The sequence below is a fragment of the Pinus tabuliformis genome, chromosome 6, assembly GCF_031772625.1.
Source record: "Pinus tabuliformis cultivar Carrire ecotype Pingquan chromosome 6, CPIR1, whole genome shotgun sequence".
Lineage (NCBI taxonomy): Eukaryota > Viridiplantae > Streptophyta > Pinopsida > Pinales > Pinaceae > Pinus > Pinus tabuliformis.
In genome coordinates this window covers 903,443,464-903,461,356 of record NC_142292.1, presented here as the reverse complement: position 1 = coordinate 903,461,356, position 17,893 = coordinate 903,443,464, and the positions used below count along the sequence as shown (strand labels likewise).

At 31.3% G+C, this 17,893-nt stretch overlaps 1 pseudogene; it reads left to right on the top strand.

Annotated features, from left to right (window-relative positions):
* Positions 1 to 6,205: 6,205 nt before the first annotated feature.
* On the top strand, positions 6,206 to 7,252 carry LOC149261854 (UDP-glycosyltransferase 92A1-like; annotated as a pseudogene).
* The last annotated feature ends 10,641 nt before the right edge of the window (positions 7,253 to 17,893 follow it).

Sequence of the window (17,893 nt, the reverse complement as noted above, 5' to 3'; positions counted from 1 at the left end):
CAGAATGGAAGGGGAAGATTTAGGAGTCTCACCCAAACTAGCATGGTGGAACCCACCGTAGTTGTGGCATCAAATTCTAGGAACCATGGTGTAATGAATAGGCTTGCATTACCCCAAAACCATGGTCCATCATTCAACACAGTATCCATTTCTTTTCTAGTGTCAAATTGGACAATGAAAAAACCTTTGGGGCATAAGTAAATGTCATAGATGGGCGTCCAAATGGTTAATATACATTGGTGGGGTGCCTCAGGTTTGGGCCAAAAACCATTAAATATAAAAATGACAACCTTTGATTTGAGATCATAAAAGAGAGTGTTTACCTTTGTAAAATTTACATCCATGGCAAGACCATTCTCCATTTTTTCAAAAATTTAGAGGCCAGGTTGATTTTGGATCTATGGTCCAATGCTATTTTGTGGAAGACCGATAGGAAGGGAAGACTTTCTCTTCGCTATGTCCATGTATGAAAATGATCCATTTTAAGTCTTGGACCCTAAAGAAACACCACACAATAACATATTTAGAATAATGGATGAGTTCCCGATGATACCATTTTCTTGGATCTGTGTACAAACTTGGAGTAAAATCCATGCATAAAAGAGGTTTTGATCCTTTACTAGAATATACCATCTGTTCTTTATACTTTTTTTAGGTCATAAATGGTGTCTGAAGCATTAATCCAAAAAATTGTAGGCTTCCCCTAAAGGATTTTAATGAAAATATGGAAAGTATAAAGCTCTACCCGGGATAGAGGAACATTAGGCTCCATTCAAAAAAGACAATTTTCCATTTGATGAGGGTCTTTAGCCCAACAACAACCATTTTCGCCTGCCTTCATCAACTCTGACATGCAAAAATCAATCCCCATAAAATAAAAGGGGGGATCTTTTGTTTCCTCTGACTATTGAAAAAAACTACTCTATGACCTCCTTGTCATTTGAAAATGTGAACCGCCACAAATTTTGGAACCACACCCAATGACCAATAGATATGGCTGACATGGGAAACACAGATGACTAGGAATCAGTTCATATGGGAAAACCCCTGAGAAGATTCTCAGAGTAGCTACCATTTAAAAAACAACACCATTGTAGGAAGGCACCAGTTGCAACATACTTTCATAAACCATCACTTCCAAGTGATTCCCCACTAGGGGTACCCATATATATATATATAAGTTATGGCAAATAAATAAGTAATATAGAGGAATAAGCTCACAAAAATGGGCTATCCATCCCGAATCGACCTCACTAGTAGAGATAGGTCATCCTCATTCATGGCCACTAACCTTTGAGCAATGATAATGGTGCCATAGATAGTCTCTCGATAGTCCACTATGAAGGATGCATCCATATAGCAATGCTCCCATATTTTAAAGGAAATCTTGGGCTCATAGCATGACAATTCTAGTGGAGTCTCCGCGAGAAAAACCGAACCATAAACCTACCCAAGCTTGTTTTAAGTGAATACCTAAAAGCCTTCTATCTCTAATCCACCATGGATTCTAGCAATGGGTTGATCCAAGATGTTGGTGCCAAAATCCATAGAGTAGAGTCCCAAAACCCTAACTGGAGCAAAAACCATTTTTTCCTACTACTATGATATAGTCATGTAGTGTTACTAATTTGTGTCTCTACAACCCTAAAAACTTATGTTGAGGGTTTTTTAGTGGTCCATGTTGGCCTATGACATTGTCACTTCTATATCAAGTTTGTGTCACTTTATATCACATTTATGTCAAAATTATGAAATTTAAAAGGTTTGTGTCATGTTTGTATTATTTTACATAGCTTATGCATTTATTGAATCAACCATATGTCTCTTGCATCATTCATGCATCATTAAACATCAAAATATCATCTTATTCACAAACATATAACATTGAGATGAGGTCTCCTATAAAAAAAAATATGTTTTATGAAATTGTTGTCATATTTGCACATAATTTCAATGTCATTATTATAAGGAGTTCCAACTGGCCAGTAACAAGAGTACAATATGTGAAATCTAATGTGAAGAACCATAAGATAATTGTGAAGGATACTAAAAAAGAGAGAAAACAAATAAACCAAGGAGGGGAATATTTATAGGCAAATGTGAAGGAAGATTCAAAATCCAAAGTTTAGACTAAAAATAGGGACTAGAAACCTATATGTGCTATACAAAATAAGCCAACACCTTTAGTTTATATAGATATAATGTCAAGGAGGAAACTACGTCTAGAAACAAATAAGAAGAAGAGAAGTGAAAAATAATATAGTAGTGGAACAATAGAAAACAAAGGTGAAATGTAAGAAGTAAAACACGTTATAAATTTTGGTTTCCAAGGAAGGGACCTATAGGATTTCGAAGGGTAAAAATTTGAAATGGGTAACATGTTTTGGAGAGAGGCAGAATGAGGAAATTGTGATGAGGCAGTGCACAAATTAAACAAAACTCCAGGCCAAGGATTTTAAAAAATCTAAGATGAGGGCTTTATAAAATTTAGGTCAATATTTTTAAATATCTACGATGAGAGTTCCATAATCTATTTGACAAGAGTTTATGAGCATTTAACTAATAATATTACAAAAAAAAATTCTTTGAAAGTGTTGGTGCTCAATTTATCTTGGTAACTGACAACAGCCTGAGATCACATCACTGAGGAACCTAGATCCTCCTTCCCTAGGTGACAAGGGTTGGCCTCCCTTTCACCACATGGGGTAATCCCTTGTGATAATAAAAATTTAATAGTCATTGTAAAATAGTGTAAATTAAATAGATTTTTTTAATTAAACACATAATAAGTCAGATTATTGAATAAAGAGTATTTTAAATATATTTTTTTAAGGAAATAGAGGTGGTAAGAATATAACATGTGAAAACTTATTAAAATAAAATGTCTTTATGACTAAGTGAGTTTTACGTTAGTATATCTGCATTTCTCACAAAATATAAGGGTTAATAAAAATAAAAATAAAAATAAAATGAAAAGAGAGAAGTTAGAAAAAAAATAGTTTAAATGCATTTAATAGAAATGTTATAGTTGAAACAATATGACATCAAGCGCTATCATTATTCATCCTACAGCAAAACAATTAAACTATTTGATTTATTTTTTCTAAAGAGTAGATATTGGAGCAAAAACTAAACAAATTTTAATGTGTGGAAAATTAAATAATCTGATCATGTGAAATTATTACTAATCATCACACATTACCAGTGCAATAAAGAATTGAAAAATGAAAAATAAATTAACAATAAAAAATAAAATAGGAGGACTAGTTTTATGGTATTTACATTTATGTGCAAATAAAACCCTAAATAACATGTATTTTCAGAGTTTTGTTATGCAACAAATATATTTAAATATAATTTTAAAAACTTTAAATTACAAATATTCAAGTATTTAAATCATTATTTCATGCAATATTATTGAATAATCATATTATATCAATAACCTGCACAATGCACAAGTAAATAAAACCTCACATAAAAAGAATGCACGAAAGAAAAGAAAGAAATATATATTATTTAATAAAAATCCTCACAATCACAATGAAAAACGCCATTGTGAAAAGTACATGATGGCCTTAAAAGGAATAAGTCTTCATCTCCAATGCACCACCATCCTTTTATCTACCCGAAAAAAACTCTTTTGGATTAATATTCTATATCTTCTTTTAAATGTCTAGAAGTTCGTTTCATTTTTCGTTCTCGTAAATTCCCGAATGAAATTACATTAATAACAATTATTTTGAATAAATGTAACATTTAAATGAATTCTCACTCAAATCCTCCACGCTAAAAATCCTTTAAATAAAATATCCTACATTAAAAGAAAAGATATAAATTAATTCTCAAATATAAAACATTATAATAAATGAAGTTAAACCATAATCTTTCATAATTTTCTCCTCATAATAGTATCTCATGTAGATTACTAATGAAATTTATTTTTTTACCTTATGTGAGACCCAGTGACGTTTTCTCACTATATAAAACATTAGGTCATAAATTATGTATTTAACGTGAATGTGTTTTCGAGAAACACAAGATATAATTCAAAATATTAAATTTAATATAGTTTTCCCTTTTAAATATTGAACACTTGCATTTCAAAAAGACCTACCATGAAATCTCAACGTTTCTCCCATGCTAAATTGATACCTGCACTATTTCTTCATCAAACCATTCAAACTAAAAACTTGAATATATATATAAATATAAAATTTAAATAATTGTTAAGTATCATTAATAATATAATAATACCTAAATTAGTATTATCTAAAGTGTTACTAACATCATAATAATTATAATAATTATAATAATTGTAATTATATATATATATATGAAATTTGAAATCAAAATTATATATATATATATATGAGAGTTATTTTAAACGTAGTTTATACCCTTCTTAGGTCCATAGAGGAAAGAAGAAACTAAATGTATTTAGGCCCGAAGCCTAATGAGTACAAGTTTGAATTGTGGTGTGGACGACATATTAAAATTTAATATAGCCTTTGTGTTCTTTGAAACCAAATCAAGCTTCATTAATGTTTTAAATGGAGAGCCCTTTGAATGTTACGCTCGCAAACTCCTTAATCTTTTAAATGAGGAGTAGTGAGGTAAGGTAATATATTTTATTAAAGTTTATTTATTTAAAATTTTAATTATGTTATTTAATAATTTTTAGTTTTATTAAGTAATTTAAATTGTATTTTGTTTATTTAAGTTTTTAATTCTTATTGATTAATTTGTAATTATTTTAATAATAATTTTGTATTTTGATTATTAGTTACTTAAATTTTATTTTTAAATTATTATTTAATTTAATTTTTAATTTTAATTTATAATAATAAAAATTGTAAATTATAATGGTAATTAATTCAAAATTAAGATTTTAATTTTAATTTAATATAATAGTGATTTTCTTATAAGTTATAATGATTATTACAATAACAAATTTAATGCAGAATAAATATGAAAATTCAAGAGAGTGATTTTTAATCATAAGAATATGAAAAGAAGTTATATAGCGAAAGAAACAAAAAATGAAATTGACATAAAAAGTCAAGATCTAATTGGGATCAAATTGGTGACAAAAAAAAGTTTATGAAACTCTCTACGTACAATTTTTAAAATTCTTAATCAAAATATTTTCTCAACTAAAATTTTTTAATTAACCAAAACAACAAATTATACAATAATTTTCATAAACCCACAACTTCAATCCAGACCCCTGCCAGTTTAGAAAATCATCAATTGACACTACTACCAATGGATTCAAATTTGTTATGAAATTTAGTGTTTAAAAATTTTACTATTCTTAAAATCATCTATCTAAAATGACTATTCAATATGGTCTAAATCATAATACCAAAAATTAGCAAAATCACAATGCACCAGAATCCTCTTCCAAAGGGTATTTTTATTTCTATTGGTATTATTCAGATTAAAGAAAAGTTGGAGCCTAAATAATTGTGGCAATATAACACCATATTTTCATTTTAATCTATATTTATGCCGTAAGGCGTTCCCATTTGAAAAGAACTCACTTAGTTGCATCCGTGTCATAATCTATGCCATTGGATCTTTTGTTAGATGATTAGGTTGTAATTACCCGTTGATTTAAATTGAATGGCGTGGTGGTTGCGACTCGGTAGTTGGAGGGTGATGAACTGGTAACCGACTTCTTTATGAACCGTCAACCAACCTCAACATTTTATATCGACGAGGCGTTGTCTACGGAGCAGTCGTGGTTGATTGGGTTAAAGTTCTTGATTTCAAAATTGAGATATTAAGAGGCCACAACATGAATCTTGAATCTTGGTCTATTGGAGGATAAGATTTTGAGGTTATAAAAAACTGTATGGGTTTTGAGGGATTTGTTTGTTTTTTATACAAACAGATTCGGCTTTGTTTTCTTATACAAACAGATTTGGCAACTGATTAACCTATGGAATTTTATTTGTAGAGCGTCATATGAGTTTCTGAAGTAGAACACTGATTTTTAAATGGATTGTAAGTTATTTCTCACCAAAGACATCATCACTTCAGTCAACTTTAATTTTCTTGCTCGCATGCCTTCCGTTTAGTGAAATGTGAATCATTGATTGAGCAGGAGGTGCAAGCTTTACAGAGCAATAGGTGTAATCTTTCCAGCCTGTGCATTTGTCGAGTTCTTGGGCCATTTCGCTGCCTAAATTTTCCACCCGTAATGGATTCTACCACACCCTTCCCCGCTGAGAATTTGAGCACTATCACCACCAAAGAGGCCAAGCACCATGTGGTGATGCTCCCCTTCATGGCTCAGGGCCATATTATTCCCTTCCTACAGCTTGCCAAGCTCCGTTTCTTGGAAGCCTCAGAGCACCTGGAACCCCATTTCGAGTGCCTCATTCACCACATCACTCAAGAAGATGGCAGGTGCCTGCCGCTATGCATCATCAGCGACATGTTCTTGGGATGGACAATGGACATAGGGAACATGTTGGTAATACCAAGAATCCAATTCTGCACTTCTGGGGCTTACGGCACCTTCGTCTATTACTCTATCTACACTCATCTACCTTACACGAAGACCGACGCCGAGGAGTTTCTTCTGCCCGATATGCCACATGTTACAATGGATTGATCTCAGCTCCCTCTATATTTAAAAATGGCCATAGGATCTGATCCCTTGATCTTGTTCATGAATCGCTAGATATTTCGCAACGTGCATAGTTGGGGGTCAATCTGTAATACGTTTGAAGAGCTTGAGCATAGCAGTCTCTGACACATGAGAAAATCCACTAGCAGGCCGGTTTGGGCGGTCAGACCGATCCTACCCTCTTCATTTCTCTCTTCCTCTACATCAAATACAACTATTAATTCAAAATTTCAACTACGAGGCAAACAGGCAGAGGCAGAGTAGGAAAGGGCATCTTTGCTATGGCTCAATTCCGAGGTGCCCTCCTCTGTGCTCTATGTTTCCTTTGGAACCCAAAATTTGATATCGTTGTCACACATGAAGGAGATGGCTTTGGGGCTGGAGTCGAGTCAACAACCTTTCATTTGGGTCGTCAGGTCGCTGTTGGAGGTCCCATTTAATTCAGAGTTATTCGTTTAGTTTCTACCAGAGGGATTTGAAGAGCGAGTGAAGGAAAAGAAGCGAGGATTTCTTATCAAAAAGTGGGCACCTCAGTTGTTGATCTTCTCACATCCTTCTACTGGAGGGTTCCTTAGTCACTGTGGTTGGAATTCGACGTTGGAAAGCCTGACCTAAGGGGTGCATATGGATTTTTACATTGTTTGTATAATCTGTATGGATGTCACATATTTGGTCATGGTACATGAATCTTTTGTTGAATCACAAAGAGGAGTTTAAATTATTTATTGTTGTTGGTCACAGGTCAAAAAATTGCAAAGATATAAAAGGTTAGATGTCATTGGTGACAATAACCTCAAGCATAATTATAATCCAATGGAACTTGAAGCTATAACCTAGGTTGCATTATTGTGTACACAAATCTCAATTGAGGAACAACCAAAGATGATAGAAGTTGTACACATGTTGGAAGGAGAGGGCCTAGCAAAATGCTGGGAGGAATGGAAGCAACAAGAAGTGATTCATCAACGAGAATATGCACTGATGCCTAGAAGGTTTGATTGGGCTGAGGATTCTACATATAACCAAGAAGCCATTGAGTTTTCTGAGTGAAGATGATGGTGATCTGTCAGCTGTAAGGAACACTTCTTATTTGGAGCAGATAATGCCTTTGTATCTAAATTTCTGAAAGTGACTCATTGAGAGCATAAACTTGTCTAATTTTTCTCTTGTTGAGTATTTTATCACTGTGACAAAACTCCTATGAAATGTAAGGTTACTATACTTCCATTTCCTTGACATGAATTTTTACCCTTGCTGATATTCAAAATGCATTTTTGCTTACCTGTCAATAGTTGATTATATGTTAGGAAGAGTACTAGCCTCTTCATGTTCTATGATCTTGGATGAAATATCTCAAAAAGTTTATGGAAGGTAAAAATCTCAAAAGTTTATGAAAGGTAAAAATAGTTAATTTAGATGAAAATGGTGTGTCAAAAATAATGAGGTCTAGAAACATTTGTGTGCTTGAAAGAATGGTAGTCTAGTAAGGGATTGTGATAAGGTATTCGGTAAAAGCAAGGACAATTATGATCCACAAAGAGACTTACAAGAAAAATCATAGAATATATTCTCCAGATTTTCTAGAGCTGGAATGCTCATTAAAAAAATTGTTTTGGTAGTCTAGCAAGCGATTGTGATAAGGTATTTGGTAAAAGGAAAGACAATTATGATCCACAAAGGAATTGTACACTTACAATAAAAAACATAGAATATATTCTCTAGATTTTCTAGAGCTTGAATGCTCATTCAAAAAATTGTTTGCCTCTTTCATTCAACTTGTCTAGGAAAATGATGATGCACTTCTAGATGTTCTCTTAGCATCTGTTGCTATTGAATTTATGTTATGTTTTGTTAGCATATGTTGCTCTTGAACTCATTCAAAAAATTGTTTGCCTCCTTCGATTCAAGTTGTCTAGGCAAATGATGATGCACTTCTAGATGTTTTGTTAGCATCTGTTGCTCTTGAATTTCTTGAATTTATGCCTTACGGTGTTTCCATTGCAACATCTGGTACAATTGCTAGTTATAATAATAAAAATAATCTTTATATATTTAAAATTAAAAGGTCTAAGCACAAACGTGGTTTGTGTAGATGGTAACTATATGTAATTTTCCATTAAATGAATAGCCACACTGATGTAGGTCACTCATTATCCTTAAAATTTTAATGTATATGTAATTACTAAATATCAAATTTATTTCAATATATATTTATAAATATTTTTAAAAGATATAAATAACAAGATAAAACAATTCTTTACAATTTTTTCTATACATATTTTTAAATTATATGAATAACTAGGTAAAATAATTCTCTACAAATTTATTTTTACTTTAAAGTGAAATTTTTTGAAAAAACATGAGTTTAAAAAAATTTAATATAAAGAAAATGTTAGCCATTTTCATGCTTTTCCATAGAATCTAAGCAAAACAAGGTTTTGTTTTTCTTGCACTTTATACATTAGAAAATATAAATTATATTTTGTATAGTTACAAAAGCATTACGTTAGATTTGAATTGCTATGCTCAAGTGGTTTAAGGCTCTATATTAATTTATGACCATTTTGACTAAATCCCAACTTATTCTACCTAATCTAATTATTTAACAATTTCATCAAATTTATTCTTATAATCGATTTTACTTATTTTAATTTGACTTTCCCCCCTCTTTAACTAATAATTATTAATATATTTTTAACGTTCAATATCATTTACGATTTCTTTATACGATTTCTTTATACCCCTTAACGATCAAATTTTTCATCTATTTAATTGTGGTCTAGCACTCGTCATATCTATATTATAACTTTCTATTATTGAAGATGGGTGAATTTTTTACCCAACATGTTAGACACCTCAGCGATACTACATAATATTTTAGAAAAAACTCACATCATCAAAATTTTCATCTATTTAATTGTGGTCTAGCACTCGTCATATCTATATTATAACTTTCTATTATTGAAGATGGGTGAATTTTTTACCCAACATGTTAGACACCTCAGCGATACTACATAATATTTTAGAAAAAACTCACATCAACATAATTATGATTGTGAAAACTTACATGCTAAAACTCTCATTGTGTTATTTTTGTTGTTGACTGTGGTGCTCAAAATCATTATTGTTGGCCAAGGAAATTTTTAAAACTAACCCTTAAATATATAAGTAGGTGACCACATGACATGTTGAAGGAAAATTTGAATACTACTTTTGATTAATTAATATAAATATATATCTTTTGGAATATATTTTACTTAATGCTATAATCTTGTATATTGTTTGCGAAGCTTTTAATAAATTACAAAAAAATATTAAAGCCTTGGCAAACCTTTCACCGAAAGTCATTACCACAATATCATTATCAATGTGTCAATATAACAAAATATGTACAACTAAAAATTATCATAGTTTTTATTAAAATGTTTTAACCATGAAGGATTATAACATTTCATAGATATATATTATCAAATAGCGGGGGAGGCACTAATACAATTTAAATATATTCTTAAGATTCCAAAGGTTCTCTTATGCATGGTTAGAGAGATCTCCACCTATATTGAATGAATTATTAAATGTTGTGTAAAATTAACAAATGCAACTACGGTGAAAATTTAAATGATAATTATGATAATATATGATAATATATTTAATAAAATGAAAAAAAATAGTAAAATATTTTTATTATTGGACACTGTAATATTTATTAAGATAGATTTTTCACAATTTTAATTTAATTATTAATAATTATTTGGTGGACGGTATAGATTTAATTTTTATGGAATATTTCATATTATTCATAGTAGTATTCTAAAATTGAGGATCAAGATTTATCTCCAAGTTAGTTATGATCTTTTAATTAATTTATCTCAAATTAATTAATAAAATAAAATGTTATATCAACACATGTCATATTGGACATGTGGTATTGATAAGCCATGGTACTGGTCCATTGTATTGTAACGAGAGCTATTGAATTTAAAAATTACCATGGTAAAGTGTGGGTGAATATTGTTACATATTTTTTTAAATGTATATATTTTCAAATCATATTTTAATTAATAATAATAATAATAATAATAATCATTTAAATTAAACCCACTAAGGGGTATCTTAGTTGGAGATGGTCAAGTTTCAAATCCCCCAATTCATTTGTGCCCATGAAAGGGGAATATGTAGGCACCTAGAGGTTATTGTGGTAGTGGTTGGAATCAATGTTGTGTCACGTGAGTACGAAACCAACCCACTTGTCGATTCCTATAGACACAAAATAATAATAATACTAATTTAAAATAAAGTTATAATTTAGATGATTTTTATGATTTTTTTAATCTAGGAAATGTGAAATGTACCATGGGATAAGTTTTTTATGCTTATGAATTGATGCTTACCAATATTTACCAGCCATTTAATTTATATGGTTGTGTTTGTGGTATATGTTGGTCAATTCAATTGTACTAGAACTCCTGAACAATTTTCTTATCAATCTGAGTTTGTAAAATTAAAAAAAATGTATATAAGGACTTAGCTTCTAATTCTATCGAAAGTAAATCAACATCTAAAGAAAATTATATTCTTCGAAATATTAAATCCAATATAACTCAATATGATCATGGTTCTAAAACATTTATATATCCTCTTTTCCATGTAGAAATTCAACTAGTTTTTAACATCAAACATTCTCAAATATTTTTGAATATAACAGCTTGAATATTTTAAATATTTCACCCCCATTCAATCGGAAGTTCCATATAATTATCCTAGATCATTTTGACACATCAAAAGCAATTAAAATTCACACAACAAAATAAACCTAAGCGATCACTGGAATAATTCTAAATTTGAATTCTATTTGAAGTGTATTCAAAGAGATTGATTGGTAGATTGTAATGAAAACAAAGCACCGGTTAAATTCTAAGAAAACATAGTATTTCCAATTTTGTAAGAAGCATAACATATAAATCAAATTGTAAAAAGAAAAGAAAACTACACTATGAAAAAATTATAAACGAACATTGCACATCCTACACAAGGGACCCTCTTAGTGGTCACACAACCTTGGAGAAGCCCCATAACCTAACTATGAATAAAATCACAAATGCATGCATGTAATATAAATATAACTCAAATGGTATACAACTATATTAAAGACAAAAGGTTCATATAATAAATTAAACTCAAGCCTATCTATCTATCTACTATGTTGAGTGATATTGCATATATAAAGTATATAAAGTAACAATATTCAGAGTTTCCTTGTTACAAATCAGAACCATATATGAAGACTACGCATCCTATCACTATAATATAGACTTAGAGAATATAAATCACCTCATCGTGTGATGGTATATGAGTTTGAAAGATCACACATATCCATTGTTTAATCTTGCAAGGATGCAAAATTTATCAACGATTTGTCATGATGCCATGTTTTCTTCCTTCAATGATCTCAGTTTTCACTCCATGAAGTTATTTTTCCATTGCTTGACTAGAACTTTGACTTTGCTACAACAATGGCAAATTTGCTTCTTTGGTGTTGCTAATAGGTAAGTAACCATTCTGGTGAGTCTTTCCACATGTTCCATTGCTTTATTTGACTCAGATATCCCTGGATGTGCATAGACCTATGATTATGCTACAAGTATACAAAGAAGCTACAAGTTTTATCACTTTCTACACTCACCACATTTTAGACTGTTTTGATAAAGAAGACATATAAAACTATAGAATATTGGACACGTTACTTTGAAGATATTTCTTGTAAAGTTGGTAGCTATGATAGCATACAAAGGTATAGGAATATTATGAAGGCATATAAAAGGTAAAATTTGTCAAATCTATGATAGAAAGGTGACAAAAATGAGCTAAATTGTTGTCCCTTCATTCCCCCACACTTGAGATTTTTCACATCCTCATGCATTGATAAAATTTCAAATTTTTTTCATCCTCCAAGGCTAGGATAGTCTCAGAGATATGGGTAAGGATGTCTAGGCTATTCTAAGTGATTTTCTTCTTCATTGCAAATGACCACCTTGGTTTCTTCATGAGTACTTTAGCTTTTAAACTATTTACCTTGGAGTGTAATGCCCTATTGACATTCTTCAATTTTAAGTTCTTCTGATACCAATGGTACACTCTCTTAAGCATTTTCTAATATCATTTTCACTTTTAATATGTATTCTAATACTTTCAACTCCACATTTTTCTATTTTAGTGATTTTTTTATGTCTTCCTCCATAGAAAGGTTAAAAGACAAATCATATGTTTTTTAAACATGGATTAGAGATGTTGAGCATACCATAATCAAGAGAATACTTAGGAAAATGAGAGAAAGTTTGCTATACCTTTTCATACTAGGCTTCTTATTCCAAGGAGTTGACATAATCATAGACCTATTACTAAAGCTTGTTGACCTTTGGGTTTCCCTTTCTTTGTTATGATGATGATGATGCAGGAGTGGCTACATATGAGATTTATTTATAAACATATATTATTTTTGGTGAAACAAGGTTAATTAATAATTGATTATCCTCTTTTGTCATACTATAGAATATTCTTCGATACTTTTCTCTACATTCCAAATCAATTAATTCTTTAGATTTATTCCTCTTAGTTCCCTTTTTCTCTACAACTTTCTTCTAGGTTACATTGTTCTTTGTATATGATGTAGGGGTTTTGATATTTTGCTTCTCTAGTTGTTTCTTTGACTTTATGCTTTCCATTTTTGAGCTAGTTTGTTGCTTCAATCATATAGTTTGTTTATTGGTTAACTTAGGGCTTGATGAATTTATTTGATTCATATTTATGAGGGAACAAAATGAAATAAATGTTTAAACAAAAACATAGAGATATAATGAAATTGAACTTCAATTAATAAATAACAGAGGTTGCAAATTGTTTACATGCTGAATGTAAAGAAAACTAGCTCAAGTGATGGTGGCTTATCTCTAAGAAGATATGTAATGGTTACATGCTTTTTGAACTATGTTACAATGAGGCTCCCATGAATTTTTATCAATAATGAGAAACCGTAAACATCCAAAAACCTAACTCTAGGAGATGTAGTGCCAAAAGCTTATGGGCCTCGATGGGGTTAGTTGAAATGTCAACCTCTAAGAGTCGTAACTTTTGCATATGATCTCCATTTGGCATGCATGACATAAATTTAGAAAGGTATATTGAAGGAAGAAATATTCAACTGCAAAACTTTGTGAAATACTCGCATTTTTTTGTCTACCCAAAAAACATCGTTTAGGGCCTCAAAACTGCTTCAGATGTTCAAGACCCAAAAACTACCAAAAATAGAAAACTACCGAAATAGGAAATTGGTAGGAAACAATGCTAGGGGGCCAAGTGGAATAGGAGGCTAATCGCCAATATCCACATATATCAGTGCTCCCTCCTTAGGAAGCAATGGTCCCCATCACATTGAGTGCAGCCATGAGATGGGGAAAATTTGTTGGACGTGGTCCCTAGTGAGCCACATGCCCTAGTGTAGGAGTTGGCTAAATTTGCTAACTAGATACGATTGGATCCTCTATTAGCAGGTGTTATTAATTTTTTTTCCACGATCCAATCAATTGAGTTTTGTTCAATGAAATTTGGTTTCAGCTCTGTTGGTGTGAGCTACTTGGCAATATTTGATGTGTTCAACGATGGAGGAAAGTATGGCTGAAGATGGTCCAGATTGAATACTGGGTGTGGGCCAAGGAATGGTGGGATATGTAGCTCGAAAGCATTCTCACCCATAACCTTGGTGATGATGTAAGGCTTGTATTAGGGTTGTTGAAGCTTCTGATGGGCTCCTGCAATGCGTTCCTTCTACAAATGCAACCAAACCTCGTAGCCTACTTGACACTTATGTGGCACCCGATGTTGATCATGATGTTGTTTGTACTTAATATTGGATTTATCCAAGATATCATGAACCTATTGGAGTATGTGTTGAATGAATTCAATAAACTTTATGGCTTTATAAACTTCATATTGAACATGTGAAAATTCTTCCTGTGTAGTTGCAACGAGAATTGCAACATCAGCGGGACCTAATGGTTGAAATCCTAGGGCCACCTAAATGGGGTTGTGGCCACTTGAGATATGGAGAGATCTGTTGTAGCTATTTTGAACATAGGGGATACTCTCATCCATGGAAAATTTTAGGGGCGAATGTTCGCCCTTTGGCGAAATTAATTGGTTTTAATTTTTTAGTGGGTGAATATTTTGTATCATAGTACATTTTTACAAATCACCTCAAATAGCCCACCTTATTTTAAGGGAGAGGGTAAAAAAGGTAAATTTAGCCTTGAAATTAGGAGTTACAAGCTTCCATTCGCCCTAATTTTCAAGAATAGGTTTTATTTAAGTGAATCCTATGGGCCAAATACCATATTTATAAAAGAGGTATGGTAAATTAATAAAAATATAAATAAATGAGAGGTATGGTAAATAAATAAAAGATTTTTTTATATTTACTCCATAAGTCACCTTATATACATGCAAGGGTGTAAACAAATAAAAATATAAGTAAAGTGGAGGTATGGTAAATAAATAAAAAGAAATAAACTAGACATATGGTAAATAAATAAACCTCTTTTTATATTTAGTCCATAACCCTCGTTCTATTTATGAAGGCTCAAAAAGGAGCTTTTATGTAAGTGAATCCTATGGGCCAAATACCATATTTGTAAAAGAGGTATGGTAAATTAATAAAATTATAAATAAACGAGATGTATGGTAAACAAATAAAACATTTTTTTATATTTACTCCATAAGTCACCTTATATTTATGAACACTAAAAAAAAATTGCGTTATATTTAGGTGAAACCTATGGGACAAATACCATGGGCTAGATTATTATTAATACCATGTAAAAAAACATTATTAACCCTAATATTAGTATTCATAAAAATAAAAATGGCACATGGTATTGACCCATGGTATTCACCAAAATGGCACATGGTATTGACCCATGGTATTCACCTAGAATGTAGCATATTTAAATGGGTGAATTAAACCAGCATAGATCCATCTTTACTCTGGATCTACTAACCCCCGAGAGGTATCAAATATCGTGATATGCAAACTAGCATAGAGGGAAAAATATTTGATCCTTCTCGGGGCCTGGTGGATCAAGAGTGAAAATGGATGTTGTAATTTAATGTATGTTAAACAATTTATAACTTGGTTAAAATAAAAAATAAAATAAAAATCAACTATTAATTTTATTAATTTTTATAAATTACTAATAGTAATTTTTAAGCTCCAGGTTTATGATAACCCATGGTATTGAACCATGGCAATACCATGGTATTCATGTGAGCATAGACTATTTAAAGGGGAAATTCTATTATCTTAGATCCATCTTAATTCTGGGTCTACCAAGTGCTCAGAGGGATAAATAGATTTCATCCCCGTAAGAGTGGTAGATGTGGAGTTAAGATGGATATAGGTTGGTTTTTATGATAATGAAGATATTAAATAGACTTAGGAAATTATATTGTAAGAACATCTTAAGGTGAATGGTTAAAGCATAGACATTGGAAAAGTATATTTGACATATACTTCTGTTTTAAACTGAAACAAATCCAGGGCTAAAAGGAATGGGTTGATTGCACTAGTCATCCTTCTATAACTTTCCAACATCGGCTGGAGTACACAGATTGTAATTTGGGTAATTTTTCTAACTGCAAACTGGAACATACTTGTGTATTGGCAGGGTGGTTACGAGGTCCCTAGAAGTGATGAATTTGAATTTTTCTTGGTTTTATATATAGTATTAGGTTTTTTCTCATGCTTTCTCTGAATGACACGGGTGAATTTTATCCTACACCCACTAGGTTATTGATATGTAATTTTGGTAATTTTGATTTCAAAAGATATTTTAAATAAATTCAATGATTTCATTTGTGTATTCAATAAACACAATATTCTAATGGAATTTTGCATTTGTGGTTTACCTATACAGATTCCATGGAGAAGTATTAGTGTTGTGACATAAATTTTCCTCAAGCAGAGGCTTTAGTTTTACTCTTTTCTAGAAGCAAATACTTTCTTCCAACATTTTTGAGTTCCATGAAAAATTTGAAAGTCTTAATAGTATTCAATTATGGGTTCAAGAGAGACATAGTATTCAATTATGGGTTAAAGAGATCCATAGTGAATGATCTACCGGCCTTATATTCACTTAGTTTAAGACTATTCACGTGGAGAGGTTGCATGTTCCCCCACTTCAAGAGCATAGTAAAGTCATGTAGAACTTAGAGAAGCTATCTTTAAGCTTTTAGTGAAGATTGGAAAAATGTCTGGGTTCAATAACACCCAGTCGAGCATTAAGCTTCCAATAATGCTATATTTTAACCTAGAGCACTTTTGTGATTTGGAGGAGATGCCCCCTCATATTTCTGACACATCTTCAGTTGTGAATTAGACTATTACTAACTGTCATTTCCTTCGAAAGTTACTGAATGACTTGGGGAACCTCAACTCTTTAAGAATGTTAAGGAAGGAAAGAAAGTACATTATGCTAAGTTCTCTTATTCTTTTCAAGTTTTTCTTGGATATCTACATCGTTTCAGGTAGGAAAGTACATTCTGTTAATGAAAATTTGTCTTGATAGAAAGGCCCAATTTCAAATTCTAATGCTTTCAAAAAACATTGTATAACTATAATGTTTCTAAAAGGAAAGAATATTTTTTCAATTTAAGTATCATGATCCCATATTCCAATTTATTTTTTGGTAACCCATTAGGCTTTGTAGCTTTGAATAAATCCATGTCTTTTGATAAGATCCTCTTCCAAATTAGAACACGGTTTCCTTTTGGCAATAACCACATACAATGTCTTGATTTTGTTATTGAGAAAATAGAGGTTTTGAAACAAGCCTGTGCCATACAAGGACTTGATTCATTTATTATCTATCAATTATGGCTCTTGATGTAACAATGTCTTGATTTTGTTGCTTGAAAATAGAGGGTATGCTTTACTATTTCACAGAATTTCTTACAATCTTTCCATAAGTATTGATTTGTAATCTCAGCCACTGAGGGATGAGAGTAATGAAAAAGGTAATATTCCATGGTTTGAAGTTCCCCCCTTACTAAATATTTAAATATATCACCACAATTTAACTGTTAGTTAAAGGAATTGTATTTGATTTGTAAACAATTCATTGCTTGATTTATAGATTTTGTTTTTTCCATTTTTTATTTTTTTCTCAGATTTAGTATGAGATATCTTCCAAGATTTGGCTTCCCTAT